Consider the following 26,645-nt stretch of genomic DNA (forward strand, 5'->3'; position numbering starts at 1 on the left):
ATCTCTAAACGAAGACCCATGGTGAATGCCATTGAAACCGAAGCTGGTACAACGGCAGTTTTTTTTTGCTTCACAATCCTCAACAATATAACAGTAACCCCACCTTAGTTCAAATTTGCTAAAGGATGATCAAAACTTTTAGGATGCTCTATGACAAAAATGGTTCCATGAAACACTTTCTCTGACCAAGCAGTTTTTAAAGACAGTTGTTTTCATTGAACATATGAGGAAGCCCCACCAAAGCAGGGCATCAAAAAATTGGTAAAGACTCATGTTGTCCCTCTCCACGGAAATCTTTAGTAAAAGGCGAAAGATTTATACGATCTGAAGAGAAACACGAGTGAACTGATGAGCCAGTGGTTGAGAAGAGAATATTTTCCATCAAGTGCCTTTAACTCATGGTGGGGAACGCTAGGCCATCTTACTCAATATATGTGAACCGCCAAAAATTCACTATCAACTCATTTTTTAGGCGCCCCGTGTGAGGCTCAGATCTCAAGACCTTCAGAACAATGTGCCGTCTACAGCCCAAACAAGGCCTTGATAGACATCAGAAATCAGGTGAGCCCGAATTATGGTGTCATTTCTGCAGGTAAGGATTTCACATACTTCCCAGTTTAATTTAACAAAATAAATCAAGTCTGTTACATGGGTGACATGTCTCTGTGGCGCAATTGGTTAGCGCGTTCGGCTGTTAACCGAAAGGTTGGTGGTTCAAGCCCACCCAGGGACGGCCCAGTTTTGATAGGACCATCTCTAAACGAAGACCCATGGTGAATGCCATTGAAACCGAAGCTGGTACAACGGCAGCTTTTTTTTGCTTCACAATCCTCAACAATATAACAGTAACCCCACCTTTGTTCAAATTTGCTAAAGGATGATCAAAACTTTTAGGATGCTCTATGACAAAAATGGTTCCATGAAACACTTTCTATGACCAAGCAGTTTTTAAAGACAGTTGTTTTCATTGAACATATGAGGAAGCCCCAACAAAGAAGGGCATCAAAAAATTGGTAAAGACTCATGTTGTCCCTCTCCACGGAAATCTTTAGTAAAAGGCGAAAGATTTATACGATCTGAAGAGAAACACGAGTGAACTGATGAGCCAGTGGGTGAGAAGAAGGCGTATTTTCCATCAAGTGCCTTTAACTCATGGTGGGGAACGCTAGGCCATCTTACTCAATATATGTGAACCGCCAAAAATTCACTATCAACTCATTTTTTAGGCGCCCCGTGTGAGGCTCAGATCTCAAGACCTTCAGAACAATGTGCCGTCTACAGCCCAAACAAGGCCTTGATAGACATCAGAAATCAGGTGAGCCCGAATTATGGTGTCATTTCTGCAGGTAAGGATTTCACATACTTCCCAGTTTAATTTAACAAAATAAATCAAGTCTGTTACATGGGTGACATGTCTCTGTGGCGCATTTGGTTAGTGCGTTCGGCTGTTAACCGAAAGGTTTGTGGTTCAAGCCCAACGGCCCAGTTTTGAGAGTACCATCTCTAAACGAAGACCCATGGTGAATGCCATTGAAACCGAAGCTGGTACAACGGCAGCTTTTTTTTGCTTCACAATCCTCAACAATATAACAGTAACCCCACCTTTGTTCAAATTTGCTAAAGGATGATCAAAACTTTTAGGATGCTCTATGACAAAAATGGTTCCATGAAACACTTTCTATGACCAAGCAGTTTTTAAAGACAGTTGTTTTCATTGAACATATGAGGAAGCCCCAACAAAGCAGGGCATCAAAAAATTGGTAAAGACTCATGTTGTCCCTCTCCACGGAAATCTTTAGTAAAAGGCGAAAGATTTATACGATCTGAAGAGAAACACGAGTGAACTGATGAGCCAGTGGTTGAGAAGAAGGCGTATTTTCCATCAAGTGCCTTTAACTCATGGTGGGGAACGCTAGGCCATCTTACTCAATATATGTGAACCGCCAAAAATTCACTATCAACTCATTTTTTAGGCGCCCCGTGTGAGGCTCTGATCTCAAGACCTTCAGAACAATGTGCCGTCTACAGCCCAAACAAGGCCTTGATAGACATCAGAAATCAGGTGAGCCCGAATTATGGTGTCATTTCTGCAGGTAAGGATTTCACATACTTCCCAGTTTAATTTAACAAAATAAATCAAGTCTGTTACATGGGTGACATGTCTCTGTGGCGCAATTGGTTAGCGCGTTCGGCTGTTAACCGAAAGGTTGGTGGTTCAAGCCCACCCAGGGACGGCCCAGTTTTGATAGGACCATCTCTAAACGAAGACCCATGGTGAATGCCATTGAAACCGAAGCTGGTACAACGGCAGCTTTTTTTTTGCTTCACAATCCTCAACAATATAACAGTAACCCCACCTTTGTTCAAATTTGCTAAAGGATGATCAAAACTTTTAGGATGCTCTATGACAAAAATGGTTCCATGAAACACTTTCTCTGACCAAGCAGTTTTTAAAGACAGTTGTTTTCATTGAACATATGAGGAAGCCCCACCAAAGCAGGGCATCAAAAAATTGGTAAAGACTCATGTTGTCCCTCTCCACGGAAATCTTTAGTAAAAGGCGAAAGATTTATACGATCTGAAGAGAAACACGAGTGAACTGATGAGCCAGTGGTTGAGAAGAGAATATTTTCCATCAAGTGCCTTTAACTCATGGTGGGGAACGCTAGGCCATCTTACTCAATATATGTGAACCGCCAAAAATTCACTATCAACTCATTTTTTAGGCGCCCCGTGTGAGGCTCAGATCTCAAGACCTTCAGAACAATGTGCCGTCTACAGCCCAAACAAGGCCTTGATAGACATCAGAAATCAGGTGAGCCCGAATTATGGTGTCATTTCTGCAGGTAAGGATTTCACATACTTCCCAGTTTAATTTAACAAAATAAATCAAGTCTGTTACATGGGTGACATGTCTCTGTGGCGCAATTGGTTAGCGCGTTCGGCTGTTAACCGAAAGGTTGGTGGTTCAAGCCCACCCAGGGACGGCCCAGTTTTGATAGGACCATCTCTAAACGAAGACCCATGGTGAATGCCATTGAAACCGAAGCTGGTACAACGGCAGCTTTTTTTTGCTTCACAATCCTCAACAATATAACAGTAACCCCACCTTTGTTCAAATTTGCTAAAGGATGATCAAAACTTTTAGGATGCTCTATGACAAAAATGGTTCCATGAAACACTTTCTATGACCAAGCAGTTTTTAAAGACAGTTGTTTTCATTGAACATATGAGGAAGCCCCAACAAAGAAGGGCATCAAAAAATTGGTAAAGACTCATGTTGTCCCTCTCCACGGAAATCTTTAGTAAAAGGCGAAAGATTTATACGATCTGAAGAGAAACACGAGTGAACTGATGAGCCAGTGGGTGAGAAGAAGGCGTATTTTCCATCAAGTGCCTTTAACTCATGGTGGGGAACGCTAGGCCATCTTACTCAATATATGTGAACCGCCAAAAATTCACTATCAACTCATTTTTTAGGCGCCCCGTGTGAGGCTCAGATCTCAAGACCTTCAGAACAATGTGCCGTCTACAGCCCAAACAAGGCCTTGATAGACATCAGAAATCAGGTGAGCCCGAATTATGGTGTCATTTCTGCAGGTAAGGATTTCACATACTTCCCAGTTTAATTTAACAAAATAAATCAAGTCTGTTACATGGGTGACATGTCTCTGTGGCGCATTTGGTTAGTGCGTTCGGCTGTTAACCGAAAGGTTTGTGGTTCAAGCCCAACGGCCCAGTTTTGAGAGTACCATCTCTAAACGAAGACCCATGGTGAATGCCATTGAAACCGAAGCTGGTACAACGGCAGCTTTTTTTTGCTTCACAATCCTCAACAATATAACAGTAACCCCACCTTTGTTCAAATTTGCTAAAGGATGATCAAAACTTTTAGGATGCTCTATGACAAAAATGGTTCCATGAAACACTTTCTATGACCAAGGAGTTTTTAAAGACAGTTGTTTTCATTGAACATATGAGGAAGCCCCAACAAAGCAGGGCATCAAAAAATTGGTAAAGACTCATGTTGTCCCTCTCCACGGAAATCTTTAGTAAAAGGCGAAAGATTTATACGATCTGAAGAGAAACACGAGTGAACTGATGAGCCAGTGGTTGAGAAGAAGGCGTATTTTCCATCAAGTGCCTTTAACTCATGGTGGGGAACGCTAGGCCATCTTACTCAATATATGTGAACCGCCAAAAATTCACTATCAACTCATTTTTTAGCCGCCCCGTGTGAGGCTCAGATCTCAAGACCTTCAGAACAATGTGCCGTCTACAGCCCAAACAAGGCCTTGATAGACATCAGAAATCAGGTGAGCCCGAATTATGGTGTCATTTCTGCAGGTAAGGATTTCACATACTTCCCAGTTTAATTTAACAAAATAAATCAAGTCTGTTACATGGGTGACATGTCTCTGTGGCGCAATTGGTTAGCGCGTTCGGCTGTTAACCGAAAGGTTGGTGGTTCAAGCCCACCCAGGGACGGCCCAGTTTTGATAGGACCATCTCTAAACGAAGACCCATGGTGAATGCCATTGAAACCGAAGCTGGTACAACGGCAGCTTTTTTTTGCTTCACAATCCTCAACAATATAACAGTAACCCCACCTTTGTTCAAATTTGCTAAAGGATGATCAAAACTTTTAGGATGCTCTATGACAAAAATGGTTCCATGAAACACTTTCTATGACCAAGCAGTTTTTAAAGACAGTTGTTTTCATTGAACATATGAGGAAGCCCCAACAAAGAAGGGCATCAAAAAATTGGTAAAGACTCATGTTGTCCCTCTCCACGGAAATCTTTAGTAAAAGGCGAAAGATTTATACGATCTGAAGAGAAACACGAGTGAACTGATGAGCCAGTGGGTGAGAAGAAGGCGTATTTTCCATCAAGTGCCTTTAACTCATGGTGGGGAACGCTAGGCCATCTTACTCAATATATGTGAACCGCCAAAAATTCACTATCAACTCATTTTTTAGGCGCCCCGTGTGAGGCTCAGATCTCAAGACCTTCAGAACAATGTGCCGTCTACAGCCCAAACAAGGCCTTGATAGACATCAGAAATCAGGTGAGCCCGAATTATGGTGTCATTTCTGCAGGTAAGGATTTCACATACTTCCCAGTTTAATTTAACAAAATAAATCAAGTCTGTTACATGGGTGACATGTCTCTGTGGCGCAATTGGTTAGCGTGTTCGGCTGTTAACCGAAAGGTTTGTGGTTCAAGCCCAACCAGGGACGGCCCAGTTTTGATAGGACCATCTCTAAACGAAGACCCATGGTGAATGCCATTGAAACCGAAGCTGGTACAACGGCAGTTTTTTTTTGCTTCACAATCCTCAACAATATAACAGTAACCCCACCTTTGTTCAAATTTGCTAAAGGATGATCAAAACTTTTAGGATGCTCTATGACAAAAATGGTTCCATGAAACACTTTCTATGACCAAGCTGTTTTTAAAGACAGTTGTTTTCATTGAACATATGAGGAAGCCCCACCAAAGCAGGGCATCAAAAAATTGGTAAAGACTCATGTTGTCCCTCTCCACGGAAATCTTTAGTAAAAGGCGAAAGATTTATACGATCTGAAGAGAAACACGAGTGAACTGATGAGCCAGTGGTTGAGAAGAAGGCGTATTTTCCATCAAGTGCCTTTAACTCATGGTGGGGAACGCTAGGCCATCTTACTCAATATATGTGAACCGCCAAAAATTCACTATCAACTCATTTTTTAGGCGCCCCGTGTGAGGCTCAGATCTCAAGACCTTCAGAACAATGTGCCGTCTACAGCCCAAACAAGGCCTTGATAGACATCAGAAATCAGGTGAACCCGAATTATGGTGTCATTTCTGCAGGTAAGGATTTCACATACTTCCCAGTTTAATTTAACAAAATAAATCAAGTCTGTTACATGGGTGACATGTCTCTGTGGCGCATTTGGTTAGTGCGTTCGGCTGTTAACCGAAAGGTTTGTGGTTCAAGCCCAACCAGGGACGGCCCAGTTTTGAGAGTACCATCTCTAAACGAATGCCATTGAAACCGAAGCTGGTACAACGGCAGTTTTTTTTTGCTTCACAATCCTCAACAATATAACAGTAACCCCACCTTTGTTCAAATTTGCTAAAGGATGATCAAAACTTTTAGGATGCTCTATGACAAAAATGGTTCCATGAAACACTTTCTATGACCAAGCAGTTTTTAAAGACAGTTGTTTTCATTGAACATATGAGGAAGCCCCAACAAAGCAGGGCATCAAAAAATTGGTAAAGACTCATGTTGTCCCTCTCCACGGAAATCTTTAGTAAAAGGCGAAAGATTTATACGATCTGAAGAGAAACACGAGTGAACTGATGAGCCAGTGGTTGAGAAGAAGGCGTATTTTCCATCAAGTGCCTTTAACTCATGGTGGGGAACGCTAGGCCATCTTACTCAATATATGTGAACCGCCAAAAATTCACTATCAACTCATTTTTTAGGCGCCCCGTGTGAGGCTCAGATCTCAAGACCTTCAGAACAATGTGCCGTCTACAGCCCAAACAAGGCCTTGATAGACATCAGAAATCAGGTGAGCCCGAATTATGGTGTCATTTCTGCAGGTTATTCCACATACTTCCCAGTTTAATTTAACAAAATAAATCAAGTCTGTTACATGGGTGACATGTCTCTGTGGCGCAATTGGTTAGCGTGTTCGGCTGTTAACCGAAAGGTTTGTGGTTCAAGCCCAACCAGGGACGGCCCAGTTTTGATAGGACCATCTCTAAACGAAGACCCATGGTGAATGCCATTGAAACCGAAGCTGGTACAACGGCAGTTTTTTTTTGCTTCACAATCCTCAACAATATAACAGTAACCCCACCTTAGTTCAAATTTGCTAAAGGATGATCAAAACTTTTAGGATGCTCTATGACAAAAATGGTTCCATGAAACACTTTTTCTGACCAAGCAGTTTTTAAAGACAGTTGTTTTCATTGAACATATGAGGAAGCCCCACCAAAGCAGGGCATCAAAAAATTGGTAAAGACTCATGTTGTCCCTCTCCACGGAAATCTTTAGTAAAAGGCGAAAGATTTATACGATCTGAAGAGAAACACGAGTGAACTGATGAGCCAGTGGTTGAGAAGAGAATATTTTCCATCAAGTGCCTTTAACTCATGGTGGGGAACGCTAGGCCATCTTACTCAATATATGTGAACCGCCAAAAATTCACTATCAACTCATTTTTTAGGCGCCCCGTGTGAGGCTCAGATCTCAAGACCTTCAGAACAATGTGCCGTCTACAGCCCAAACAAGGCCTTGATAGACATCAGAAATCAGGTGAGCCCGAATTATGGTGTCATTTCTGCAGGTAAGGATTTCACATACTTCCCAGTTTAATTTAACAAAATAAATCAAGTCTGTTACATGGGTGACATGTCTCTGTGGCGCAATTGGTTAGCGTGTTCGGCTGTTAACCGAAAGGTTTGTGGTTCAAGCCCAACCAGGGACGGCCCAGTTTTGATAGGACCATCTCTAAACGAAGACCCATGGTGAATGCCATTGAAACCGAAGCTGGTACAACGGCAGTTTTTTTTTGCTTCACAATCCTCAACAATATAACAGTAACCCCACCTTTGTTCAAATTTGCTAAAGGATGATCAAAACTTTTAGGATGCTCTATGACAAAAATGGTTCCATGAAACACTTTCTATGACCAAGCTGTTTTTAAAGACAGTTGTTTTCATTGAACATATGAGGAAGCCCCACCAAAGCAGGGCATCAAAAAATTGGTAAAGACTCATGTTGTCCCTCTCCACGGAAATCTTTAGTAAAAGGCGAAAGATTTATACGATCTGAAGAGAAACACGAGTGAACTGATGAGCCAGTGGTTGAGAAGAAGGCCTATTTTCCATCAAGTGCCTTTAACTCATGGTGGGGAACGCTAGGCCATCTTACTCAATATATGTGAACCGCCAAAAATTCACTATCAACTCATTTTTTAGGCGCCCCGTGTGAGGCTCAGATCTCAAGACCTTCAGAACAATGTGCCGTCTACAGCCCAAACAAGGCCTTGATAGACATCAGAAATCAGGTGAACCCGAATTATGGTGTCATTTCTGCAGGTAAGGATTTCACATACTTCCCAGTTTAATTTAACAAAATAAATCAAGTCTGTTACATGGGTGACATGTCTCTGTGGCGCATTTGGTTAGTGCGTTCGGCTGTTAACCGAAAGGTTTGTGGTTCAAGCCCAACCAGGGACGGCCCAGTTTTGAGAGTACCATCTCTAAACGAATGCCATTGAAACCGAAGCTGGTACAACGGCAGTTTTTTTTTGCTTCACAATCCTCAACAATATAACAGTAACCCCACCTTTGTTCAAATTTGCTAAAGGATGATCAAAACTTTTAGGATGCTCTATGACAAAAATGGTTCCATGAAACACTTTCTATGACCAAGCAGTTTTTAAAGACAGTTGTTTTCATTGAACATATGAGGAAGCCCCAACAAAGCAGGGCATCAAAAAATTGGTAAAGACTCATGTTGTCCCTCTCCACGGAAATCTTTAGTAAAAGGCGAAAGATTTATACGATCTGAAGAGAAACACGAGTGAACTGATGAGCCAGTGGTTGAGAAGAAGGCGTATTTTCCATCAAGTGCCTTTAACTCATGGTGGGGAACGCTAGGCCATCTTACTCAATATATGTGAACCGCCAAAAATTCACTATCAACTCATTTTTTAGGCGCCCCGTGTGAGGCTCAGATCTCAAGACCTTCAGAACAATGTGCCGTCTACAGCCCAAACAAGGCCTTGATAGACATCAGAAATCAGGTGAGCCCGAATTATGGTGTCATTTCTGCAGGTTATTCCACATACTTCCCAGTTTAATTTAACAAAATAAATCAAGTCTGTTACATGGGTGACATGTCTCTGTGGCGCAATTGGTTAGCGTGTTCGGCTGTTAACCGAAAGGTTTGTGGTTCAAGCCCAACCAGGGACGGCCCAGTTTTGATAGGACCATCTCTAAACGAAGACCCATGGTGAATGCCATTGAAACCGAAGCTGGTACAACGGCAGTTTTTTTTTGCTTCACAATCCTCAACAATATAACAGTAACCCCACCTTAGTTCAAATTTGCTAAAGGATGATCAAAACTTTTAGGATGCTCTATGACAAAAATGGTTCCATGAAACACTTTCTCTGACCAAGCAGTTTTTAAAGACAGTTGTTTTCATTGAACATATGAGGAAGCCCCACCAAAGCAGGGCATCAAAAAATTGGTAAAGACTCATGTTGTCCCTCTCCACGGAAATCTTTAGTAAAAGGCGAAAGATTTATACGATCTGAAGAGAAACACGAGTGAACTGATGAGCCAGTGGTTGAGAAGAGAATATTTTCCATCAAGTGCCTTTAACTCATGGTGGGGAACGCTAGGCCATCTTACTCAATATATGTGAACCGCCAAAAATTCACTATCAACTCATTTTTTAGGCGCCCCGTGTGAGGCTCAGATCTCAAGACCTTCAGAACAATGTGCCGTCTACAGCCCAAACAAGGCCTTGATAGACATCAGAAATCAGGTGAGCCCGAATTATGGTGTCATTTCTGCAGGTAAGGATTTCACATACTTCCCAGTTTAATTTAACAAAATAAATCAAGTCTGTTACATGGGTGACATGTCTCTGTGGCGCAATTGGTTAGCGCGTTCGGCTGTTAACCGAAAGGTTGGTGGTTCAAGCCCACCCAGGGACGGCCCAGTTTTGATAGGACCATCTCTAAACGAAGACCCATGGTGAATGCCATTGAAACCGAAGCTGGTACAACGGCAGCTTTTTTTTGCTTCACAATCCTCAACAATATAACAGTAACCCCACCTTTGTTCAAATTTGCTAAAGGATGATCAAAACTTTTAGGATGCTCTATGACAAAAATGGTTCCATGAAACACTTTCTATGACCAAGCAGTTTTTAAAGACAGTTGTTTTCATTGAACATATGAGGAAGCCCCAACAAAGCAGGGCATCAAAAAATTGGTAAAGACTCATGTTGTCCCTCTCCACGGAAATCTTTAGTAAAAGGCGAAAGATTTATACGATCTGAAGAGAAACACGAGTGAACTGATGAGCCAGTGGTTGAGAAGAAGGCGTATTTTCCATCAAGTGCCTTTAACTCATGGTGGGGAACGCTAGGCCATCTTACTCAATATATGTGAACCGCCAAAAATTCACTATCAACTCATTTTTTAGGCGCCCCGTGTGAGGCTCAGATCTCAAGACCTTCAGAACAATGTGCCGTCTACAGCCCAAACAAGGCCTTGATAGACATCAGAAATCAGGTGAACCCGAATTATGGTGTCATTTCTGCAGGTAAGGATTTCACATACTTCCCAGTTTAATTTAACAAAATAAATCAAGTCTGTTACATGGGTGACATGTCTCTGTGGCGCATTTGGTTAGTGCGTTCGGCTGTTAACCGAAAGGTTTGTGGTTCAAGCCCAACCAGGGACGGCCCAGTTTTGAGAGTACCATCTCTAAACGAATGCCATTGAAACCGAAGCTGGTACGACGGCAGCTTTTTTTTGCTTCACAATCCTCAACAATATAACAGTAACCCCACCTTTGTTCAAATTTGCTAAAGGATGATCAAAACTTTTAGGATGCTCTATGACAAAAATGGTTCCATGAAACACTTTCTCTGACCAAGCAGTTTTTAAAGACAGTTGTTTTCATTGAACATATGAGGAAGCCCCACCAAAGCAGGGCATCAAAAAATTGGTAAAGACTCATGTTGTCCCTCTCCACGGAAATCTTTAGTAAAAGGCGAAAGATTTATACGATCTGAAGAGAAACACGAGTGAACTGATGAGCCAGTGGTTGAGAAGAAGGCGTATTTTCCATCAAGTGCCTTTAACTCATGGTGGGGAACGCTAGGCCATCTTACTCAATATATGTGAACCGCCAAAAATTCACTATCAACTCATTTTTTAGGCGCCCCGTGTGAGGCTCAGATCTCAAGACCTTCAGAACAATGTGCCGTCTACAGCCCAAACAAGGCCTTGATAGACATCAGAAATCAGGTGAACCCGAATTATGGTGTCATTTCTGCAGGTAAGGATTTCACATACTTCCCAGTTTAATTTAACAAAATAAATCAAGTCTGTTACATGGGTGACATGTCTCTGTGGCGCAATTGGTTAGCGCGTTCGGCTGTTAACCGAAAGGTTGGTGGTTCAAGCCCACCCAGGGACGGCCCAGTTTTGAGAGTACCATCTCTAAACGAATGCCATTGAAACCGAAGCTGGTACGACGGCAGCTTTTTTTTGCTTCACAATCCTCAACAATATAACAGTAACCCCACCTTTGTTCAAATTTGCTAAAGGATGATCAAAACTTTTAGGATGCTCTATGACAAAAATGGTTCCATGAAACACTTTCTATGACCAAGCAGTTTTTAAAGACAGTTGTTTTCATTGAACATATGAGGAAGCCCCAACAAAGCAGGGCATCAAAAAATTGGTAAAGACTGATGTTGTCCCTCTCCACGGAAATCTTTAGTAAAAGGCGAAAGATTTATACGATCTGAAGAGAAACATGAGTGAACTGATGAGCCAGTGGTTGAGAAGAAGGCGTATTTTCCATCAAGTGCCTTTAACTCATGGTGGGGAACGCTAGGCCATCTTACTCAATATATGTGAACCGCCAAAAATTCACTATCAACTCATTTTTTAGGCGCCCCGTGTGAGGCTCAGATCTCAAGACCTTCAGAACAATGTGCCGTCTACAGCCCAAACAAGGCCTTGATAGACATCAGAAATCAGGTGAACCCGAATTATGGTGTCATTTCTGCAGGTAAGGATTTCACATACTTCCCAGTTTAATTTAACAAAATAAATCAAGTCTGTTACATGGGTGACATGTCTCTGTGGCGCATTTGGTTAGTGCGTTCGGCTGTTAACCGAAAGGTTTGTGGTTCAAGCCCAACCAGGGACGGCCCAGTTTTGAGAGTACCATCTCTAAACGAATGCCATTGAAACCGAAGCTGGTACGACGGCAGCTTTTTTTTGCTTCACAATCCTCAACAATATAACAGTAACCCCACCTTTGTTCAAATTTGCTAAAGGATGATCAAAACTTTTAGGATGCTCTATGACAAAAATGGTTCCATGAAACACTTTCTATGACCAAGCAGTTTTTAAAGACAGTTGTTTTCATTGAACATATGAGGAAGCCCCAACAAAGCAGGGCATCAAAAAATTGGTAAAGACTGATGTTGTCCCTCTCCACGGAAATCTTTAGTAAAAGGCGAAAGATTTATACGATCTGAAGAGAAACATGAGTGAACTGATGAGCCAGTGGTTGAGAAGAAGGCGTATTTTCCATCAAGTGCCTTTAACTCATGGTGGGGAACGTTAGGCCATCTTACTCAATATATGTGAACCGCCAAAAATTCACTATCAACTCATTTTTTAGGCGCCCCGTGTGAGGCTCAGATCTCAAGACCTTCAGAACAATGTGCCGTCTACAGCCCAAACAAGGCCTTGATAGACATCAGAAATCAGGTGAGCCCGAATTATGGTGTCATTTCTGCAGGTAAGGATTTCACATACTTCCCAGTTTAATTTAACAAAATAAATCAAGTCTGTTACATGGGTGACATGTCTCTGTGGCGCAATTGGTTAGCGCGTTCGGCTGTTAACCGAAAGGTTGGTGGTTCAAGCCCACCCAGGGACGGCCCAGTTTTGATAGGACCATCTCTAAACGAAGACCCATGGTGAATGCCATTGAAACCGAAGCTGGTACAACGGCAGCTTTTTTTTGCTTCACAATCCTCAACAATATAACAGTAACCCCACCTTTGTTCAAATTTGCTAAAGGATGATCAAAACTTTTAGGATGCTCTATGACAAAAATGGTTCCATGAAACACTTTCTCTGACCAAGCAGTTTTTAAAGACAGTTGTTTTCATTGAACATATGAGGAAGCCCCACCAAAGCAGGGCATCAAAAAATTGGTAAAGACTCATGTTGTCCCTCTCCACGGAAATCTTTAGTAAAAGGCGAAAGATTTATACGATCTGAAGAGAAACACGAGTGAACTGATGAGCCAGTGGTTGAGAAGAAGGCGTATTTTCCATCAAGTGCCTTTAACTCATGGTGGGGAACGCTAGGCCATCTTACTCAATATATGTGAACCGCCAAAAATTCACTATCAACTCATTTTTTAGGCGCCCCGTGTGAGGCTCAGATCTCAAGACCTTCAGAACAATGTGCCGTCTACAGCCCAAACAAGGCCTTGATAGACATCAGAAATCAGGTGAACCCGAATTATGGTGTCATTTCTGCAGGTAAGGATTTCACATACTTCCCAGTTTAATTTAACAAAATAAATCAAGTCTGTTACATGGGTGACATGTCTCTGTGGCGCATTTGGTTAGTGCGTTCGGCTGTTAACCGAAAGGTTTGTGGTTCAAGCCCACCCAGGGACGGCCCAGTTTTGAGAGTACCATCTCTAAACGAATGCCATTGAAACCGAAGCTGGTACGACGGCAGCTTTTTTTTGCTTCACAATCCTCAACAATATAACAGTAACCCCACCTTTGTTCAAATTTGCTAAAGGATGATCAAAACTTTTAGGATGCTCTATGACAAAAATGGTTCCATGAAACACTTTCTATGACCAAGCAGTTTTTAAAGACAGTTGTTTTCATTGAACATATGAGGAAGCCCCAACAAAGCAGGGCATCAAAAAATTGGTAAAGACTGATGTTGTCCCTCTCCACGGAAATCTTTAGTAAAAGGCGAAAGATTTATACGATCTGAAGAGAAACATGAGTGAACTGATGAGCCAGTGGTTGAGAAGAAGGCGTATTTTCCATCAAGTGCCTTTAACTCATGGTGGGGAACGTTAGGCCATCTTACTCAATATATGTGAACCGCCAAAAATTCACTATCAACTCATTTTTTAGGCGCCCCGTGTGAGGCTCAGATCTCAAGACCTTCAGAACAATGTGCCGTCTACAGCCCAAACAAGGCCTTGATAGACATCAGAAATCAGGTGAGCCCGAATTATGGTGTCATTTCTGCAGGTAAGGATTTCACATACTTCCCAGTTTAATTTAACAAAATAAATCAAGTCTGTTACATGGGTGACATGTCTCTGTGGCGCAATTGGTTAGCGCGTTCGGCTGTTAACCGAAAGGTTGGTGGTTCAAGCCCACCCAGGGACGGCCCAGTTTTGATAGGACCATCTCTAAACGAAGACCCATGGTGAATGCCATTGAAACCGAAGCTGGTACAACGGCAGCTTTTTTTTGCTTCACAATCCTCAACAATATAACAGTAACCCCACCTTTGTTCAAATTTGCTAAAGGATGATCAAAACTTTTAGGATGCTCTATGACAAAAATGGTTCCATGAAACACTTTCTCTGACCAAGCAGTTTTTAAAGACAGTTGTTTTCATTGAACATATGAGGAAGCCCCACCAAAGCAGGGCATCAAAAAATTGGTAAAGACTCATGTTGTCCCTCTCCACGGAAATCTTTAGTAAAAGGCGAAAGATTTATACGATCTGAAGAGAAACACGAGTGAACTGATGAGCCAGTGGTTGAGAAGAAGGCGTATTTTCCATCAAGTGCCTTTAACTCATGGTGGGGAACGCTAGGCCATCTTACTCAATATATGTGAACCGCCAAAAATTCACTATCAACTCATTTTTTAGGCACCCCGTGTGAGGCTCAGATCTCAAGACCTTCAGAACAATGTGCCGTCTACAGCCCAAACAAGGCCTTGATAGACATCAGAAATCAGGTGAGCCCGAATTATGGTGTCATTTCTGCAGGTAAGGATTTCACATACTTCCCAGTTTAATTTAACAAAATAAATCAAGTCTGTTACATGGGTGACATGTCTCTGTGGCGCATTTGGTTAGTGCGTTCGGCTGTTAACCGAAAGGTTTGCGGTTCAAGCCCAACCAGGGACGGCCCAGTTTTGATAGGACCATCTCTAAACGAAGACCCATGGTGAATGCCATTGAAACCGAAGCTGGTACAACGGCAGCTTTTTTTTGCTTCACAATCCTCAACAATATAACAGTAACCCCACCTTTGTTCAAATTTGCTAAAGGATGATCAAAACTTTTAGGATGCTCTATGACAAAAATGGTTCCATGAAACACTTTCTCTGACCAAGCAGTTTTTAAAGACAGTTGTTTTCATTGAACATATGAGGAAGCCCCACCAAAGCAGGGCATCAAAAAATTGGTAAAGACTCATGTTGTCCCTCTCCACGGAAATCTTTAGTAAAAGGCGAAAGATTTATACGATCTGAAGAGAAACACGAGTGAACTGATGAGCCAGTGGTTGAGAAGAAGGCGTATTTTCCATCAAGTGCCTTTAACTCATGGTGGGGAACGCTAGGCCATCTTACTCAATATATGTGAACCGCCAAAAATTCACTATCAACTCATTTTTTAGGCGCCCCGTGTGAGGCTCAGATCTCAAGACCTTCAGAACAATGTGCCGTCTACAGCCCAAACAAGGCCTTGATAGACATCAGAAATCAGGTGAACCCGAATTATGGTGTCATTTCTGCAGGTAAGGATTTCACATACTTCCCAGTTTAATTTAACAAAATAAATCAAGTCTGTTACATGGGTGACATGTCTCTGTGGCGCATTTGGTTAGTGCGTTCGGCTGTTAACCGAAAGGTTTGTGGTTCAAGCCCAACCAGGGACGGCCCAGTTTTGAGAGTACCATCTCTAAACGAATGCCATTGAAACCGAAGCTGGTACGACGGCAGCTTTTTTTTGCTTCACAATCCTCAACAATATAACAGTAACCCCACCTTTGTTCAAATTTGCTAAAGGATGATCAAAACTTTTAGGATGCTCTATGACAAAAATGGTTCCATGAAACACTTTCTATGACCAAGCAGTTTTTAAAGACAGTTGTTTTCATTGAACATATGAGGAAGCCCCAACAAAGCAGGGCATCAAAAAATTGGTAAAGACTGATGTTGTCCCTCTCCACGGAAATCTTTAGTAAAAGGCGAAAGATTTATACGATCTGAAGAGAAACATGAGTGAACTGATGAGCCAGTGGTTGAGAAGAAGGCGTATTTTCCATCAAGTGCCTTTAACTCATGGTGGGGAACGTTAGGCCATCTTACTCAATATATGTGAACCGCCAAAAATTCACTATCAACTCATTTTTTAGGCGCCCCGTGTGAGGCTCAGATCTCAAGACCTTCAGAACAATGTGCCGTCTACAGCCCAAACAAGGCCTTGATAGACATCAGAAATCAGGTGAGCCCGAATTATGGTGTCATTTCTGCAGGTAAGGATTTCACATACTTCCCAGTTTAATTTAACAAAATAAATCAAGTCTGTTACATGGGTGACATGTCTCTGTGGCGCAATTGGTTAGCGCGTTCGGCTGTTAACCGAAAGGTTGGTGGTTCAAGCCCAACCAGGGACGGCCCAGTTTTGATAGGACCATCTCTAAACGAAGACCCATGGTGAATGCCATTGAAACCGAAGCTGGTACAACGGCAGCTTTTTTTTGCTTCACAATCCTCAACAATATAACAGTAACCCCACCTTTGTTCAAATTTGCTAAAGGATGATCAAAACTTTTAGGATGCTCTATGACAAAAATGGTTCCATGAAACACTTTCTATGACCAAGCAGTTTTTAAAGACAGTTGTTTTCATTGAACATATGAGGAAGCCCCACCAAAGCAGGGCATCAAAAAATTGGTAAAGACTCATGTTGTCCCTCTCCACGGAAATCTTTAGTAAAAGGCGAAAGATTTATACGATCTGAAGAGAAACACGAGTGAACTGATGAGCCAGTGGTTGAGAAGAAGGCGTATTTTCCATCAAGTGCCTTTAACTCATGGTGGGGAACGCTAGGCCATCTTACTCAATATATGTGAACCGCCAAAAATTCACTATCAACTCATTTTTTAGGCACCCCGTGTGAGGCTCAGATCTCAAGACCTTCAGAACAATGTGCCGTCTACAGCCCAAACAAGGCCTTGATAGACATCAGAAATCAGGTGAGCCCGAATTATGGTGTCATTTCTGCAGGTAAGGATTTCACATACTTCCCAGTTTAATTTAACAAAATAAATCAAGTCTGTTACATGGGTGACATGTCTCTGTGGCGCATTTGGTTAGTGCGTTCGGCTGTTAACCGAAAGGTTTGCGGTTCAAGCCCAACCAGGGACGGCCCAGTTTTGATAGGACCATCTCTAAACGAAGACCCATGGTGAATGCCATTGAAACCGAAGCTGGTACAACGGCAGCTTTTTTTTGCTTCACAATCCTCAACAATATAACAGTAACCCCACCTTTGTTCAAATTTGCTAAAGGATGATCAAAACTTTTAGGATGCTCTATGACAAAAATGGTTCCATGAAACACTTTCTATGACCAAGCAGTTTTTAAAGACAGTTGTTTTCATTGAACATATGAGGAAGCCCCACCAAAGCAGGGCATCAAAAAATTGGTAAAGACTCATGTTGTCCCTCTCCACGGAAATCTTTAGTAAAAGGCGAAAGATTTATACGATCTGAAGAGAAACACGAGTGAACTGATGAGCCAGTGGTTGAGAAGAAGGCGTATTTTCCATCAAGTGCCTTTAACTCATGGTGGGGAACGCTAGGCCATCTTACTCAATATATGTGAACCGCCAAAAATTCACTATCAACTCATTTTTTAGGCGCCCTGTGTGAGGCTCAGATCTCAAGACCTTCAGAACAATGTGCCGTCTACAGCCCAAACAAGGCCTTGATAGACATCAGAAATCAGGTGAACCCGAATTATGGTGTCATTTCTGCAGGTAAGGATTTCACATACTTCCCAGTTTAATTTAACAAAATAAATCAAGTCTGTTACATGGGTGACATGTCTCTGTGGCGCATTTTGTTAGTGCGTTCGGCTGTTAACCGAAAGGTTTGTGGTTCAAGCCCAACCAGGGACGGCCCAGTTTTGAGAGTACCATCTCTAAACGAATGCCATTGAAACCGAAGCTGATACAACGGCAGCTTTTTTTTGCTTCACAATCCTCAACAATATAACAGTAACCCCACCTTTGTTCAAATTTGCTAAAGGATGATCAAAACTTTTAGGATGCTCTATGACAAAAATGGTTCCATGAAACACTTTCTATGACCAAGCAGTTTTTAAAGACAGTTGTTTTCATTGAACATATGAGGAAGCCCCAACAAAGCAGGGCATCAAAAAATTGGTAAAGACTCATGTTGTCCCTCTCCACGGAAATCTTTAGTAAAAGGCGAAAGATTTATACGATCTGAAGAGAAACACGAGTGAACTGATGAGCCAGTGGTTGAGAAGAAGGCGTATTTTCCATCAAGTGCCTTTAACTCATGGTGGGGAACGTTAGGCCATCTTACTCAATATATGTGAACCGCCAAAAATTCACTATCAACTCATTTTTTAGGCGCCCCGTGTGAGGCTCAGATCTCAAGACCTTCAGAACAATGTGCCGTCTACAGCCCAAACAAGGCCTTGATAGACATCAGAAATCAGGTGAGCCCGAATTATGGTGTCATTTCTGCAGGTAAGGATTTCACATACTTCCCAGTTTAATTTAACAAAATAAATCAAGTCTGTTACATGGGTGACATGTCTCTGTGGCGCAATTGGTTAGCGCGTTCGGCTGTTAACCGAAAGGTTGGTGGTTCAAGCCCACCCAGGGACGGCCCAGTTTTGATAGGACCATCTCTAAACGAAGACCCATGGTGAATGCCATTGAAACCGAAGCTGGTACAACGGCAACTTTTTTTTGCTTCACAATCCTCAACAATATAACAGTAACCCCACCTTTGTTCAAATTTGCTAAAGGATGATCAAAACTTTTAGGATGCTCTATGACAAAAATGGTTCCATGAAACACTTTCTCTGACCAAGCAGTTTTTAAAGACAGTTGTTTTCATTGAACATATGAGGAAGCCCCACCAAAGCAGGGCATCAAAAAATTGGTAAAGACTCATGTTGTCCCTCTCCACGGAAATCTTTAGTAAAAGGCGAAAGATTTATACGATCTGAAGAGAAACACGAGTGAACTGATGAGCCAGTGGTTGAGAAGAGAATATTTTCCATCAAGTGCCTTTAACTCATGGTGGGGAACGCTAGGCCATCTTACTCAATATATGTGAACCGCCAAAAATTCACTATCAACTCATTTTTTAGGCGCCCCGTGTGAGGCTCAGATCTCAAGACCTTCAGAACAATGTGCCGTCTACAGCCCAAACAAGGCCTTGATAGACATCAGAAATCAGGTGAGCCCGAATTATGGTGTCATTTCTGCAGGTAAGGATTTCACATACTTCCCAGTTTAATTTAACAAAATAAATCAAGTCTGTTACATGGGTGACATGTCTCTGTGGCGCAATTGGTTAGCGCGTTCGGCTGTTAACCGAAAGGTTGGTGGTTCAAGCCCACCCAGGGACGGCCCAGTTTTGATAGGACCATCTCCAAACGAAGACCCATGGTGAATGCCATTGAAACCGAAGCTGGTACAACGGCAGCTTTTTTTTGCTTCACAATCCTCAACAATATAACAGTAACCCCACCTTTGTTCAAATTTGCTAAAGGATGATCAAAACTTTTAGGATGCTCTATGACAAAAATGGTTCCATGAAACACTTTCTATGACCAAGCAGTTTTTAAAGACAGTTGTTTTCATTGAACATATGAGGAAGCCCCAACAAAGCAGGGCATCAAAAAATTGGTAAAGACTCATGTTGTCCCTCTCCACGGAAATCTTTAGTAAAAGGCGAAAGATTTATACGATCTGAAGAGAAACACGAGTGAACTGATGAGCCAGTGGTTGAGAAGAAGGCGTATTTTCCATCAAGTGCCTTTAACTCATGGTGGGGAACGCTAGGCCATCTTACTCAATATATGTGAACCGCCAAAAATTCACTATCAACTCATTTTTTAGGCGCCCCGTGTGAGGCTCTGATCTCAAGACCTTCAGAACAATGTGCCGTCTACAGCCCAAACAAGGCCTTGATAGACATCAGAAATCAGGTGAGCCCGAATTATGGTGTCATTTCTGCAGGTAAGGATTTCACATACTTCCCAGTTTAATTTAACAAAATAAATCAAGTCTGTTACATGGGTGACATGTCTCTGTGGCGCAATTGGTTAGCGCGTTCGGCTGTTAACCGAAAGGTTGGTGGTTCAAGCCCACCCAGGGACGGCCCAGTTTTGATAGGACCATCTCTAAACGAAGACCCATGGTGAATGCCATTGAAACCGAAGCTGGTACAACGGCAGCTTTTTTTTGCTTCACAATCCTCAACAATATAACAGTAACCCCACCTTTGTTCAAATTTGCTAAAGGATGATCAAAACTTTTAGGATGCTCTATGACAAAAATGGTTCCATGAAACACTTTCTATGACCAAGCAGTTTTTAAAGACAGTTGTTTTCATTGAACATATGAGGAAGCCCCAACAAAGCAGGGCATCAAAAAATTGGTAAAGACTCATGTTGTCCCTCTCCACGGAAATCTTCAGTAAAAGGCGAAAGATTTATACGATCTGAAGAGAAACACGAGTGAACTGATGAGCCAGTGGTTGAGAAGAAGGCGTATTTTCCATCAAGTGCCTTTAACTCATGGTGGGGAACGCTAGGCCATCTTACTCAATATATGTGAACCGCCAAAAATTCACTATCAACTCATTTTTTAGGCGCCCCGTGTGAGGCTCAGATCTCAAGACCTTCAGAACAATGTGCCGTCTACAGCCCAAACAAGGCCTTGATAGACATCAGAAATCAGGTGAGCCCGAATTATGGTGTCATTTCTGCAGGTAAGGATTTCACATACTTCCCAGTTTAATTTAACAAAATAAATCAAGTCTGTTACATGGGTGACATGTCTCTGTGGCGCAATTAGTTAGCGTGTTCGGCTGTTAACCGAAAGGTTTGTGGTTCAAGCCCAACCAGGGACGGCCCAGTTTTGATAGGACCATCTCTAAACGAAGACCCATGGTGAATGCCATTGAAACCGAAGCTGGTACAACGGCAGTTTTTTTTTGCTTCACAATCCTCAACAATATAACAGTAACCCCACCTTTGTTCAAATTTGCTAAAGGATGATCAAAACTTTTAGGATGCTCTATGACAAAAATGGTTCCATGAAACACTTTCTATGACCAAGCAGTTTTTAAAGACAGTTGTTTTCATTGAACATATGAGGAAGCCCCACCAAAGCAAGGCATCAAAAAATTGGTAAAGACTCATGTCCCTCTCCAGGGAAATCTTTAGTAAAAGGCGAAAGATTTATATGATCTGAAGAGAAACACGAGTGAACTGATGAGCCAGTGGTTGAGAAGAAGGCGTATTTTCCATCAAGTGCCTTTAACTCATGGTGGGGAACGCTAGGCCATCTTACTCAATATATGTGAACCGCCAAAAATTCACTATCAACTCATTTTTTAGGCGCCCCGTGTGAGGCTCAGATCTCAAGACCTTCAGAACAATGTGCCGTCTACAGCCCAAACAAGGCCTTGATAGACATCAGAAATCAGGTGAGCCCGAATTATGGTGTCATTTCTGCAGGTAAGGATTTCACATACTTCCCAGTTTAATTTAACAAAATAAATCAAGTCTGTTACATGGGTGACATGTCTCTGTGGCGCAATTGGTTAGCGCGTTCGGCTGTTAACCGAAAGGTTGGTGGTTCAAGCCCACCCAGGGACGGCCCAGTTTTGATAGGACCATCTCTAAACGAAGACCCATGGTGAATGCCATTGAAACCGAAGCTGGAACAACGGCAGCTTTTTTTTGCTTCACAATCCTCAACAATATAACAGTAACCCCACCTTTGTTCAAATTTGCTAAAGGATGATCAAAACTTTTAGGATGCTCTATGACAAAAATGGTTCCATGAAACACTTTCTATGACCAAGCAGTTTTTAAAGACAGTTGTTTTCATTGAACATATGAGGAAGCCCCACCAAAGCAGGGCATCAAAAAATTGGTAAAGACTCATGTTGTCCCTCTCCACGGAAATCTTTAGTAAAAGGCGAAAGATTTATACGATCTGAAGAGAAACACGAGTGAACTGATGAGCCAGTGGTTGAGAAGAAGGCGTATTTTCCATCAAGTGCCTTTAACTCATGGTGGGGAACGCTAGGCCATCTTACTCAATATATGTGAACCGCCAAAAATTCACTATCAACTCATTTTTTAGGCGCCCCGTGTGAGGTCAGATCTCAAGACCTTCAGAACAATGTGCCGTCTACAGCCCAAACAAGGCCTTGATAGACATCAGAAATCAGGTGAGCCCGAATTATGGTGTCATTTCTGCAGGTAAGGATTTCACATACTTCCCAGTTTAATTTAACAAAATAAATCAAGTCTGTTACATGGGTGACATGTCTCTGTGGCGCAATTGGTTAGCGCGTTCGGCTGTTAACCGAAAGGTTGGTGGTTCAAGCCCACCCAGGGACGGCCCAGTTTTGATAGGACCATCTCTAAACGAAGACCCATGGTGAATGCCATTGAAACCGAAGCTGGTACAACGGCAGCTTTTTTTTGCTTCACAATCCTCAACAATATAACAGTAACCCCAACCTTTGTTCAAATTTGCTAAAGGATGATCAAAACTTTTAGGATGCTCTATGACAAAAATGGTTCCATGAAACACTTTCTATGACCAAGCAGTTTTTAAAGACAGTTGTTTTCATTGAACATATGAGGAAGCCCCACCAAAGCAGGGCATCAAAAAATTGGTAAAGACTCATGTTGTCCCTCTCCACGGAAATCTTTAGTAAAAGGCGAAAGATTTATACGATCTGAAGAGAAACACGAGTGAACTGATGAGCCAGTGGTTGAGAAGAAGGCCTATTTTCCATCAAGTGCCTTTAACTCATGGTGGGGAACGCTAGGCCATCTTACTCAATATATGTGAACCGCCAAAAATTCACTATCAACTCATTTTTTAGGCGCCCCGTGTGAGGCTCAGATCTCAAGACCTTCAGAACAATGTGCCGTCTACAGCCCAAACAAGGCCTTGATAGACATCAGAAATCAGGTGAACCCGAATTATGGTGTCATTTCTGCAGGTAAGGATTTCACATACTTCCCAGTTTAATTTAACAAAATAAATCAAGTCTGTTACATGGGTGACATGTCTCTGTGGCGCATTTGGTTAGTGCGTTCGGCTGTTAACCGAAAGGTTTGTGGTTCAAGCCCAACCAGGGACGGCCCAGTTTTGAGAGTACCATCTCTAAACGAATGCCATTGAAACCGAAGCTGGTACAACGGCAGCTTTTTTTTGCTTCACAATCCTCAACAATATAACAGTAACCCCACCTTTGTTCAAATTTGCTAAAGGATGATCAAAACTTTTAGGATGCTCTATGACAAAAATGGTTCCATGAAACACTTTCTATGACCAAGCAGTTTTTAAAGACAGTTGTTTTCATTGAACATATGAGGAAGCCCCAACAAAGCAGGGCATCAAAAAATTGGTAAAGACTCATGTTGTCCCTCTCCACGGAAATCTTTAGTAAAAGGCGAAAGATTTATACGATCTGAAGAGAAACACGAGTGAACTGATGAGCCAGTGGTTGAGAAGAAGGCGTATTTTCCATCAAGTGCCTTTAACTCATGGTGGGGAACGCTAGGCCATCTTACTCAATATATGTGAACCGCCAAAAATTCACTATCAACTCATTTTTTAGGCGCCCCGTGTGAGGCTCTGATCTCAAGACCTTCAGAACAATGTGCCGTCTACAGCCCAAACAAGGCCTTGATAGACATCAGAAATCAGGTGAGCCCGAATTATGGTGTCATTTCTGCAGGTAAGGATTTCACATACTTCCCAGTTTAATTTAACAAAATAAATCAAGTCTGTTACATGGGTGACATGTCTCTGTGGCGCAATTGGTTAGCGCGTTCGGCTGTTAACCGAAAGGTTGGTGGTTCAAGCCCACCCAGGGACGGCCCAGTTTTGATAGGACCATCTCTAAACGAAGACCCATGGTGAATGCCATTGAAACCGAAGCTGGTACAACGGCAGCTTTTTTTTGCTTCACAATCCTCAACAATATAACAGTAACCCCACCTTTGTTCAAATTTGCTAAAGGATGATCAAAACTTTTAGGATGCTCTATGACAAAAATGGTTCCATGAAACACTTTCTATGACCAAGCAGTTTTTAAAGACAGTTGTTTTCATTGAACATATGAGGAAGCCCCAACAAAGCAGGGCATCAAAAAATTGGTAAAGACTCATGTTGTCCCTCTCCACGGAAATCTTTAGTAAAAGGCGAAAGATTTATACGATCTGAAGAGAAACACGAGTGAACTGATGAGCCAGTGGTTGAGAAGAAGGCGTATTTTCCATCAAGTGCCTTTAACTCATGGTGGGGAACGCTAGGCCATCTTACTCAATATATGTGAACCGCCAAAAATTCACTATCAACTCATTTTTTAGGCGCCCCGTGTGAGGCTCAGATCTCAAGACCTTCAGAACAATGTGCCGTCTACAGCCCAAACAAGGCCTTGATAGACATCAGAAATCAGGTGAGCCCGAATTATGGTGTCATTTCTGCAGGTAAGGATTTCACATACTTCCCAGTTTAATTTAACAAAATAAATCAAGTCTGTTACATGGGTGACATGTCTCTGTGGCGCAATTAGTTAGCGTGTTCGGCTGTTAACCGAAAGGTTTGTGGTTCAAGCCCAACCAGGGACGGCCCAGTTTTGATAGGACCATCTCTAAACGAAGACCCATGGTGAATGCCATTGAAACCGAAGCTGGTACAACGGCAGTTTTTTTTTGCTTCACAATCCTCAACAATATAACAGTAACCCCACCTTTGTTCAAATTTGCTAAAGGATGATCAAAACTTTTAGGATGCTCTATGACAAAAATGGTTCCATGAAACACTTTCTATGACCAAGCAGTTTTTAAAGACAGTTGTTTTCATTGAACATATGAGGAAGCCCCACCAAAGCAAGGCATCAAAAAATTGGTAAAGACTCATGTCCCTCTCCAGGGAAATCTTTAGTAAAAGGCGAAAGATTTATATGATCTGAAGAGAAACACGAGTGAACTGATGAGCCAGTGGTTGAGAAGAAGGCGTATTTTCCATCAAGTGCCTTTAACTCATGGTGGGGAACGCTAGGCCATCTTACTCAATATATGTGAACCGCCAAAAATTCACTATCAACTCATTTTTTAGGCGCCCCGTGTGAGGCTCAGATCTCAAGACCTTCAGAACAATGTGCCGTCTACAGCCCAAACAAGGCCTTGATAGACATCAGAAATCAGGTGAGCCCGAATTATGGTGTCATTTCTGCAGGTAAGGATTTCACATACTTCCCAGTTTAATTTAACAAAATAAATCAAGTCTGTTACATGGGTGACATGTCTCTGTGGCGCAATTGGTTAGCGCGTTCGGCTGTTAACCGAAAGGTTGGTGGTTCAAGCCCACCCAGGGACGGCCCAGTTTTGATAGGACCATCTCTAAACGAAGACCCATGGTGAATGCCATTGAAACCGAAGCTGGAACAACGGCAGCTTTTTTTTGCTTCACAATCCTCAACAATATAACAGTAACCCCACCTTTGTTCAAATTTGCTAAAGGATGATCAAAACTTTTAGGATGCTCTATGACAAAAATGGTTCCATGAAACACTTTCTATGACCAAGCAGTTTTTAAAGACAGTTGTTTTCATTGAACATATGAGGAAGCCCCACCAAAGCAGGGCATCAAAAAATTGGTAAAGACTCATGTTGTCCCTCTCCACGGAAATCTTTAGTAAAAGGCGAAAGATTTATACGATCTGAAGAGAAACACGAGTGAACTGATGAGCCAGTGGTTGAGAAGAAGGCGTATTTTCCATCAAGTGCCTTTAACTCATGGTGGGGAACGCTAGGCCATCTTACTCAATATATGTGAACCGCCAAAAATTCACTATCAACTCATTTTTTAGGCGCCCCGTGTGAGGTCAGATCTCAAGACCTTCAGAACAATGTGCCGTCTACAGCCCAAACAAGGCCTTGATAGACATCAGAAATCAGGTGAGCCCGAATTATGGTGTCATTTCTGCAGGTAAGGATTTCACATACTTCCCAGTTTAATTTAACAAAATAAATCAAGTCTGTTACATGGGTGACATGTCTCTGTGGCGCAATTGGTTAGCGCGTTCGGCTGTTAACCGAAAGGTTGGTGGTTCAAGCCCACCCAGGGACGGCCCAGTTTTGATAGGACCATCTCTAAACGAAGACCCATGGTGAATGCCATTGAAACCGAAGCTGGTACAACGGCAGCTTTTTTTTGCTTCACAATCCTCAACAATATAACAGTAACCCCAACCTTTGTTCAAATTTGCTAAAGGATGATCAAAACTTTTAGGATGCTCTATGACAAAAATGGTTCCATGAAACACTTTCTATGACCAAGCAGTTTTTAAAGACAGTTGTTTTCATTGAACATATGAGGAAGCCCCACCAAAGCAGGGCATCAAAAAATTGGTAAAGACTCATGTTGTCCCTCTCCACGGAAATCTTTAGTAAAAGGCGAAAGATTTATACGATCTGAAGAGAAACACGAGTGAACTGATGAGCCAGTGGTTGAGAAGAAGGCCTATTTTCCATCAAGTGCCTTTAACTCATGGTGG

The 26,645-nt window shown here is 42.2% G+C and overlaps 58 non-coding genes across 58 annotated transcripts; 22 read left to right on the forward strand and 36 right to left on the reverse strand.

The window, feature by feature from the left end:
- Positions 1-230: 230 nt before the first annotated feature.
- LOC148078696 (U5 spliceosomal RNA) lies at positions 231-344 on the reverse strand. Its single transcript, XR_015711504.1, has one exon. It is a non-coding gene; the product is annotated as a U5 spliceosomal RNA (small nuclear RNA).
- Positions 345-659: 315 nt separating this feature from the next.
- Positions 660-733, forward strand: trnan-guu (transfer RNA asparagine (anticodon GUU)). The gene has a single exon. It is a non-coding gene; the product is annotated as a tRNA-Asn (tRNA).
- Positions 734-982: 249 nt separating this feature from the next.
- On the reverse strand, positions 983-1,096 carry LOC148078698 (U5 spliceosomal RNA). Its single transcript, XR_015711544.1, has one exon. It is a non-coding gene; the product is annotated as a U5 spliceosomal RNA (small nuclear RNA).
- A 633-nt stretch (positions 1,097-1,729) lies between these two features.
- LOC148078699 (U5 spliceosomal RNA) lies at positions 1,730-1,843 on the reverse strand. Its single transcript, XR_015711803.1, has one exon. It is a non-coding gene; the product is annotated as a U5 spliceosomal RNA (small nuclear RNA).
- A 317-nt stretch (positions 1,844-2,160) lies between these two features.
- On the forward strand, positions 2,161-2,234 carry trnan-guu (transfer RNA asparagine (anticodon GUU)). The gene has a single exon. It is a non-coding gene; the product is annotated as a tRNA-Asn (tRNA).
- Positions 2,235-2,484: 250 nt separating this feature from the next.
- LOC148078701 (U5 spliceosomal RNA) lies at positions 2,485-2,598 on the reverse strand. Its single transcript, XR_015711505.1, has one exon. It is a non-coding gene; the product is annotated as a U5 spliceosomal RNA (small nuclear RNA).
- A 315-nt stretch (positions 2,599-2,913) lies between these two features.
- trnan-guu (transfer RNA asparagine (anticodon GUU)) lies at positions 2,914-2,987 on the forward strand. Its single transcript has one exon. It is a non-coding gene; the product is annotated as a tRNA-Asn (tRNA).
- A 249-nt stretch (positions 2,988-3,236) lies between these two features.
- Positions 3,237-3,350, reverse strand: LOC148078703 (U5 spliceosomal RNA). Its single transcript, XR_015711545.1, has one exon. It is a non-coding gene; the product is annotated as a U5 spliceosomal RNA (small nuclear RNA).
- A 633-nt stretch (positions 3,351-3,983) lies between these two features.
- Positions 3,984-4,097, reverse strand: LOC148078704 (U5 spliceosomal RNA). Its single transcript, XR_015711804.1, has one exon. It is a non-coding gene; the product is annotated as a U5 spliceosomal RNA (small nuclear RNA).
- Positions 4,098-4,414: 317 nt separating this feature from the next.
- trnan-guu (transfer RNA asparagine (anticodon GUU)) lies at positions 4,415-4,488 on the forward strand. Its single transcript has one exon. It is a non-coding gene; the product is annotated as a tRNA-Asn (tRNA).
- A 249-nt stretch (positions 4,489-4,737) lies between these two features.
- Positions 4,738-4,851, reverse strand: LOC148078706 (U5 spliceosomal RNA). The gene has a single exon (XR_015711546.1). It is a non-coding gene; the product is annotated as a U5 spliceosomal RNA (small nuclear RNA).
- Positions 4,852-5,168: 317 nt separating this feature from the next.
- On the forward strand, positions 5,169-5,242 carry trnan-guu (transfer RNA asparagine (anticodon GUU)). Its single transcript has one exon. It is a non-coding gene; the product is annotated as a tRNA-Asn (tRNA).
- Positions 5,243-5,491: 249 nt separating this feature from the next.
- On the reverse strand, positions 5,492-5,605 carry LOC148078708 (U5 spliceosomal RNA). The gene has a single exon (XR_015711506.1). It is a non-coding gene; the product is annotated as a U5 spliceosomal RNA (small nuclear RNA).
- A 627-nt stretch (positions 5,606-6,232) lies between these two features.
- LOC148078709 (U5 spliceosomal RNA) lies at positions 6,233-6,346 on the reverse strand. Its single transcript, XR_015711805.1, has one exon. It is a non-coding gene; the product is annotated as a U5 spliceosomal RNA (small nuclear RNA).
- A 314-nt stretch (positions 6,347-6,660) lies between these two features.
- On the forward strand, positions 6,661-6,734 carry trnan-guu (transfer RNA asparagine (anticodon GUU)). Its single transcript has one exon. It is a non-coding gene; the product is annotated as a tRNA-Asn (tRNA).
- Positions 6,735-6,983: 249 nt separating this feature from the next.
- LOC148078711 (U5 spliceosomal RNA) lies at positions 6,984-7,097 on the reverse strand. The gene has a single exon (XR_015711507.1). It is a non-coding gene; the product is annotated as a U5 spliceosomal RNA (small nuclear RNA).
- A 315-nt stretch (positions 7,098-7,412) lies between these two features.
- On the forward strand, positions 7,413-7,486 carry trnan-guu (transfer RNA asparagine (anticodon GUU)). The gene has a single exon. It is a non-coding gene; the product is annotated as a tRNA-Asn (tRNA).
- A 249-nt stretch (positions 7,487-7,735) lies between these two features.
- Positions 7,736-7,849, reverse strand: LOC148078713 (U5 spliceosomal RNA). The gene has a single exon (XR_015711508.1). It is a non-coding gene; the product is annotated as a U5 spliceosomal RNA (small nuclear RNA).
- Positions 7,850-8,476: 627 nt separating this feature from the next.
- LOC148078714 (U5 spliceosomal RNA) lies at positions 8,477-8,590 on the reverse strand. The gene has a single exon (XR_015711807.1). It is a non-coding gene; the product is annotated as a U5 spliceosomal RNA (small nuclear RNA).
- A 314-nt stretch (positions 8,591-8,904) lies between these two features.
- On the forward strand, positions 8,905-8,978 carry trnan-guu (transfer RNA asparagine (anticodon GUU)). The gene has a single exon. It is a non-coding gene; the product is annotated as a tRNA-Asn (tRNA).
- A 249-nt stretch (positions 8,979-9,227) lies between these two features.
- Positions 9,228-9,341, reverse strand: LOC148078716 (U5 spliceosomal RNA). Its single transcript, XR_015711510.1, has one exon. It is a non-coding gene; the product is annotated as a U5 spliceosomal RNA (small nuclear RNA).
- A 315-nt stretch (positions 9,342-9,656) lies between these two features.
- Positions 9,657-9,730, forward strand: trnan-guu (transfer RNA asparagine (anticodon GUU)). The gene has a single exon. It is a non-coding gene; the product is annotated as a tRNA-Asn (tRNA).
- A 249-nt stretch (positions 9,731-9,979) lies between these two features.
- Positions 9,980-10,093, reverse strand: LOC148078718 (U5 spliceosomal RNA). The gene has a single exon (XR_015711808.1). It is a non-coding gene; the product is annotated as a U5 spliceosomal RNA (small nuclear RNA).
- Positions 10,094-10,720: 627 nt separating this feature from the next.
- LOC148078719 (U5 spliceosomal RNA) lies at positions 10,721-10,834 on the reverse strand. The gene has a single exon (XR_015711511.1). It is a non-coding gene; the product is annotated as a U5 spliceosomal RNA (small nuclear RNA).
- Positions 10,835-11,151: 317 nt separating this feature from the next.
- Positions 11,152-11,225, forward strand: trnan-guu (transfer RNA asparagine (anticodon GUU)). The gene has a single exon. It is a non-coding gene; the product is annotated as a tRNA-Asn (tRNA).
- A 236-nt stretch (positions 11,226-11,461) lies between these two features.
- On the reverse strand, positions 11,462-11,575 carry LOC148078721 (U5 spliceosomal RNA). The gene has a single exon (XR_015711633.1). It is a non-coding gene; the product is annotated as a U5 spliceosomal RNA (small nuclear RNA).
- A 627-nt stretch (positions 11,576-12,202) lies between these two features.
- On the reverse strand, positions 12,203-12,316 carry LOC148078722 (U5 spliceosomal RNA). The gene has a single exon (XR_015711634.1). It is a non-coding gene; the product is annotated as a U5 spliceosomal RNA (small nuclear RNA).
- Positions 12,317-12,633: 317 nt separating this feature from the next.
- Positions 12,634-12,707, forward strand: trnan-guu (transfer RNA asparagine (anticodon GUU)). The gene has a single exon. It is a non-coding gene; the product is annotated as a tRNA-Asn (tRNA).
- A 249-nt stretch (positions 12,708-12,956) lies between these two features.
- On the reverse strand, positions 12,957-13,070 carry LOC148078724 (U5 spliceosomal RNA). The gene has a single exon (XR_015711512.1). It is a non-coding gene; the product is annotated as a U5 spliceosomal RNA (small nuclear RNA).
- Positions 13,071-13,387: 317 nt separating this feature from the next.
- Positions 13,388-13,461, forward strand: trnan-guu (transfer RNA asparagine (anticodon GUU)). Its single transcript has one exon. It is a non-coding gene; the product is annotated as a tRNA-Asn (tRNA).
- A 236-nt stretch (positions 13,462-13,697) lies between these two features.
- LOC148078726 (U5 spliceosomal RNA) lies at positions 13,698-13,811 on the reverse strand. The gene has a single exon (XR_015711635.1). It is a non-coding gene; the product is annotated as a U5 spliceosomal RNA (small nuclear RNA).
- A 317-nt stretch (positions 13,812-14,128) lies between these two features.
- On the forward strand, positions 14,129-14,202 carry trnan-guu (transfer RNA asparagine (anticodon GUU)). Its single transcript has one exon. It is a non-coding gene; the product is annotated as a tRNA-Asn (tRNA).
- Positions 14,203-14,451: 249 nt separating this feature from the next.
- On the reverse strand, positions 14,452-14,565 carry LOC148078728 (U5 spliceosomal RNA). Its single transcript, XR_015711513.1, has one exon. It is a non-coding gene; the product is annotated as a U5 spliceosomal RNA (small nuclear RNA).
- Positions 14,566-15,205: 640 nt separating this feature from the next.
- LOC148078729 (U5 spliceosomal RNA) lies at positions 15,206-15,319 on the reverse strand. Its single transcript, XR_015711514.1, has one exon. It is a non-coding gene; the product is annotated as a U5 spliceosomal RNA (small nuclear RNA).
- Positions 15,320-15,946: 627 nt separating this feature from the next.
- Positions 15,947-16,060, reverse strand: LOC148078730 (U5 spliceosomal RNA). Its single transcript, XR_015711636.1, has one exon. It is a non-coding gene; the product is annotated as a U5 spliceosomal RNA (small nuclear RNA).
- A 317-nt stretch (positions 16,061-16,377) lies between these two features.
- Positions 16,378-16,451, forward strand: trnan-guu (transfer RNA asparagine (anticodon GUU)). Its single transcript has one exon. It is a non-coding gene; the product is annotated as a tRNA-Asn (tRNA).
- Positions 16,452-16,700: 249 nt separating this feature from the next.
- LOC148078732 (U5 spliceosomal RNA) lies at positions 16,701-16,814 on the reverse strand. Its single transcript, XR_015711515.1, has one exon. It is a non-coding gene; the product is annotated as a U5 spliceosomal RNA (small nuclear RNA).
- A 640-nt stretch (positions 16,815-17,454) lies between these two features.
- Positions 17,455-17,568, reverse strand: LOC148078733 (U5 spliceosomal RNA). The gene has a single exon (XR_015711516.1). It is a non-coding gene; the product is annotated as a U5 spliceosomal RNA (small nuclear RNA).
- Positions 17,569-18,195: 627 nt separating this feature from the next.
- Positions 18,196-18,309, reverse strand: LOC148078734 (U5 spliceosomal RNA). The gene has a single exon (XR_015711809.1). It is a non-coding gene; the product is annotated as a U5 spliceosomal RNA (small nuclear RNA).
- Positions 18,310-18,626: 317 nt separating this feature from the next.
- trnan-guu (transfer RNA asparagine (anticodon GUU)) lies at positions 18,627-18,700 on the forward strand. The gene has a single exon. It is a non-coding gene; the product is annotated as a tRNA-Asn (tRNA).
- Positions 18,701-18,949: 249 nt separating this feature from the next.
- LOC148078736 (U5 spliceosomal RNA) lies at positions 18,950-19,063 on the reverse strand. The gene has a single exon (XR_015711517.1). It is a non-coding gene; the product is annotated as a U5 spliceosomal RNA (small nuclear RNA).
- A 315-nt stretch (positions 19,064-19,378) lies between these two features.
- Positions 19,379-19,452, forward strand: trnan-guu (transfer RNA asparagine (anticodon GUU)). The gene has a single exon. It is a non-coding gene; the product is annotated as a tRNA-Asn (tRNA).
- A 249-nt stretch (positions 19,453-19,701) lies between these two features.
- On the reverse strand, positions 19,702-19,815 carry LOC148078738 (U5 spliceosomal RNA). Its single transcript, XR_015711810.1, has one exon. It is a non-coding gene; the product is annotated as a U5 spliceosomal RNA (small nuclear RNA).
- Positions 19,816-20,132: 317 nt separating this feature from the next.
- Positions 20,133-20,206, forward strand: trnan-guu (transfer RNA asparagine (anticodon GUU)). The gene has a single exon. It is a non-coding gene; the product is annotated as a tRNA-Asn (tRNA).
- A 249-nt stretch (positions 20,207-20,455) lies between these two features.
- Positions 20,456-20,569, reverse strand: LOC148078740 (U5 spliceosomal RNA). The gene has a single exon (XR_015711659.1). It is a non-coding gene; the product is annotated as a U5 spliceosomal RNA (small nuclear RNA).
- Positions 20,570-21,209: 640 nt separating this feature from the next.
- LOC148078741 (U5 spliceosomal RNA) lies at positions 21,210-21,320 on the reverse strand. The gene has a single exon (XR_015711684.1). It is a non-coding gene; the product is annotated as a U5 spliceosomal RNA (small nuclear RNA).
- Positions 21,321-21,637: 317 nt separating this feature from the next.
- trnan-guu (transfer RNA asparagine (anticodon GUU)) lies at positions 21,638-21,711 on the forward strand. The gene has a single exon. It is a non-coding gene; the product is annotated as a tRNA-Asn (tRNA).
- Positions 21,712-21,960: 249 nt separating this feature from the next.
- Positions 21,961-22,074, reverse strand: LOC148078743 (U5 spliceosomal RNA). Its single transcript, XR_015711518.1, has one exon. It is a non-coding gene; the product is annotated as a U5 spliceosomal RNA (small nuclear RNA).
- Positions 22,075-22,390: 316 nt separating this feature from the next.
- trnan-guu (transfer RNA asparagine (anticodon GUU)) lies at positions 22,391-22,464 on the forward strand. The gene has a single exon. It is a non-coding gene; the product is annotated as a tRNA-Asn (tRNA).
- Positions 22,465-22,714: 250 nt separating this feature from the next.
- On the reverse strand, positions 22,715-22,828 carry LOC148078745 (U5 spliceosomal RNA). Its single transcript, XR_015711519.1, has one exon. It is a non-coding gene; the product is annotated as a U5 spliceosomal RNA (small nuclear RNA).
- A 627-nt stretch (positions 22,829-23,455) lies between these two features.
- Positions 23,456-23,569, reverse strand: LOC148078746 (U5 spliceosomal RNA). Its single transcript, XR_015711811.1, has one exon. It is a non-coding gene; the product is annotated as a U5 spliceosomal RNA (small nuclear RNA).
- Positions 23,570-23,886: 317 nt separating this feature from the next.
- trnan-guu (transfer RNA asparagine (anticodon GUU)) lies at positions 23,887-23,960 on the forward strand. Its single transcript has one exon. It is a non-coding gene; the product is annotated as a tRNA-Asn (tRNA).
- Positions 23,961-24,209: 249 nt separating this feature from the next.
- LOC148078748 (U5 spliceosomal RNA) lies at positions 24,210-24,323 on the reverse strand. Its single transcript, XR_015711482.1, has one exon. It is a non-coding gene; the product is annotated as a U5 spliceosomal RNA (small nuclear RNA).
- A 640-nt stretch (positions 24,324-24,963) lies between these two features.
- LOC148078749 (U5 spliceosomal RNA) lies at positions 24,964-25,074 on the reverse strand. Its single transcript, XR_015711685.1, has one exon. It is a non-coding gene; the product is annotated as a U5 spliceosomal RNA (small nuclear RNA).
- A 317-nt stretch (positions 25,075-25,391) lies between these two features.
- On the forward strand, positions 25,392-25,465 carry trnan-guu (transfer RNA asparagine (anticodon GUU)). Its single transcript has one exon. It is a non-coding gene; the product is annotated as a tRNA-Asn (tRNA).
- A 249-nt stretch (positions 25,466-25,714) lies between these two features.
- On the reverse strand, positions 25,715-25,828 carry LOC148078751 (U5 spliceosomal RNA). Its single transcript, XR_015711521.1, has one exon. It is a non-coding gene; the product is annotated as a U5 spliceosomal RNA (small nuclear RNA).
- Positions 25,829-26,144: 316 nt separating this feature from the next.
- Positions 26,145-26,218, forward strand: trnan-guu (transfer RNA asparagine (anticodon GUU)). Its single transcript has one exon. It is a non-coding gene; the product is annotated as a tRNA-Asn (tRNA).
- Positions 26,219-26,468: 250 nt separating this feature from the next.
- LOC148078753 (U5 spliceosomal RNA) lies at positions 26,469-26,582 on the reverse strand. The gene has a single exon (XR_015711522.1). It is a non-coding gene; the product is annotated as a U5 spliceosomal RNA (small nuclear RNA).
- Positions 26,583-26,645: the final 63 nt, after the last annotated feature.

The sequence above is a fragment of the Callionymus lyra genome, chromosome 6 (assembly GCF_982586985.1).
Source record: "Callionymus lyra chromosome 6, fCalLyr1.hap1.1, whole genome shotgun sequence".
Lineage (NCBI taxonomy): Eukaryota > Metazoa > Chordata > Actinopteri > Syngnathiformes > Callionymidae > Callionymus > Callionymus lyra.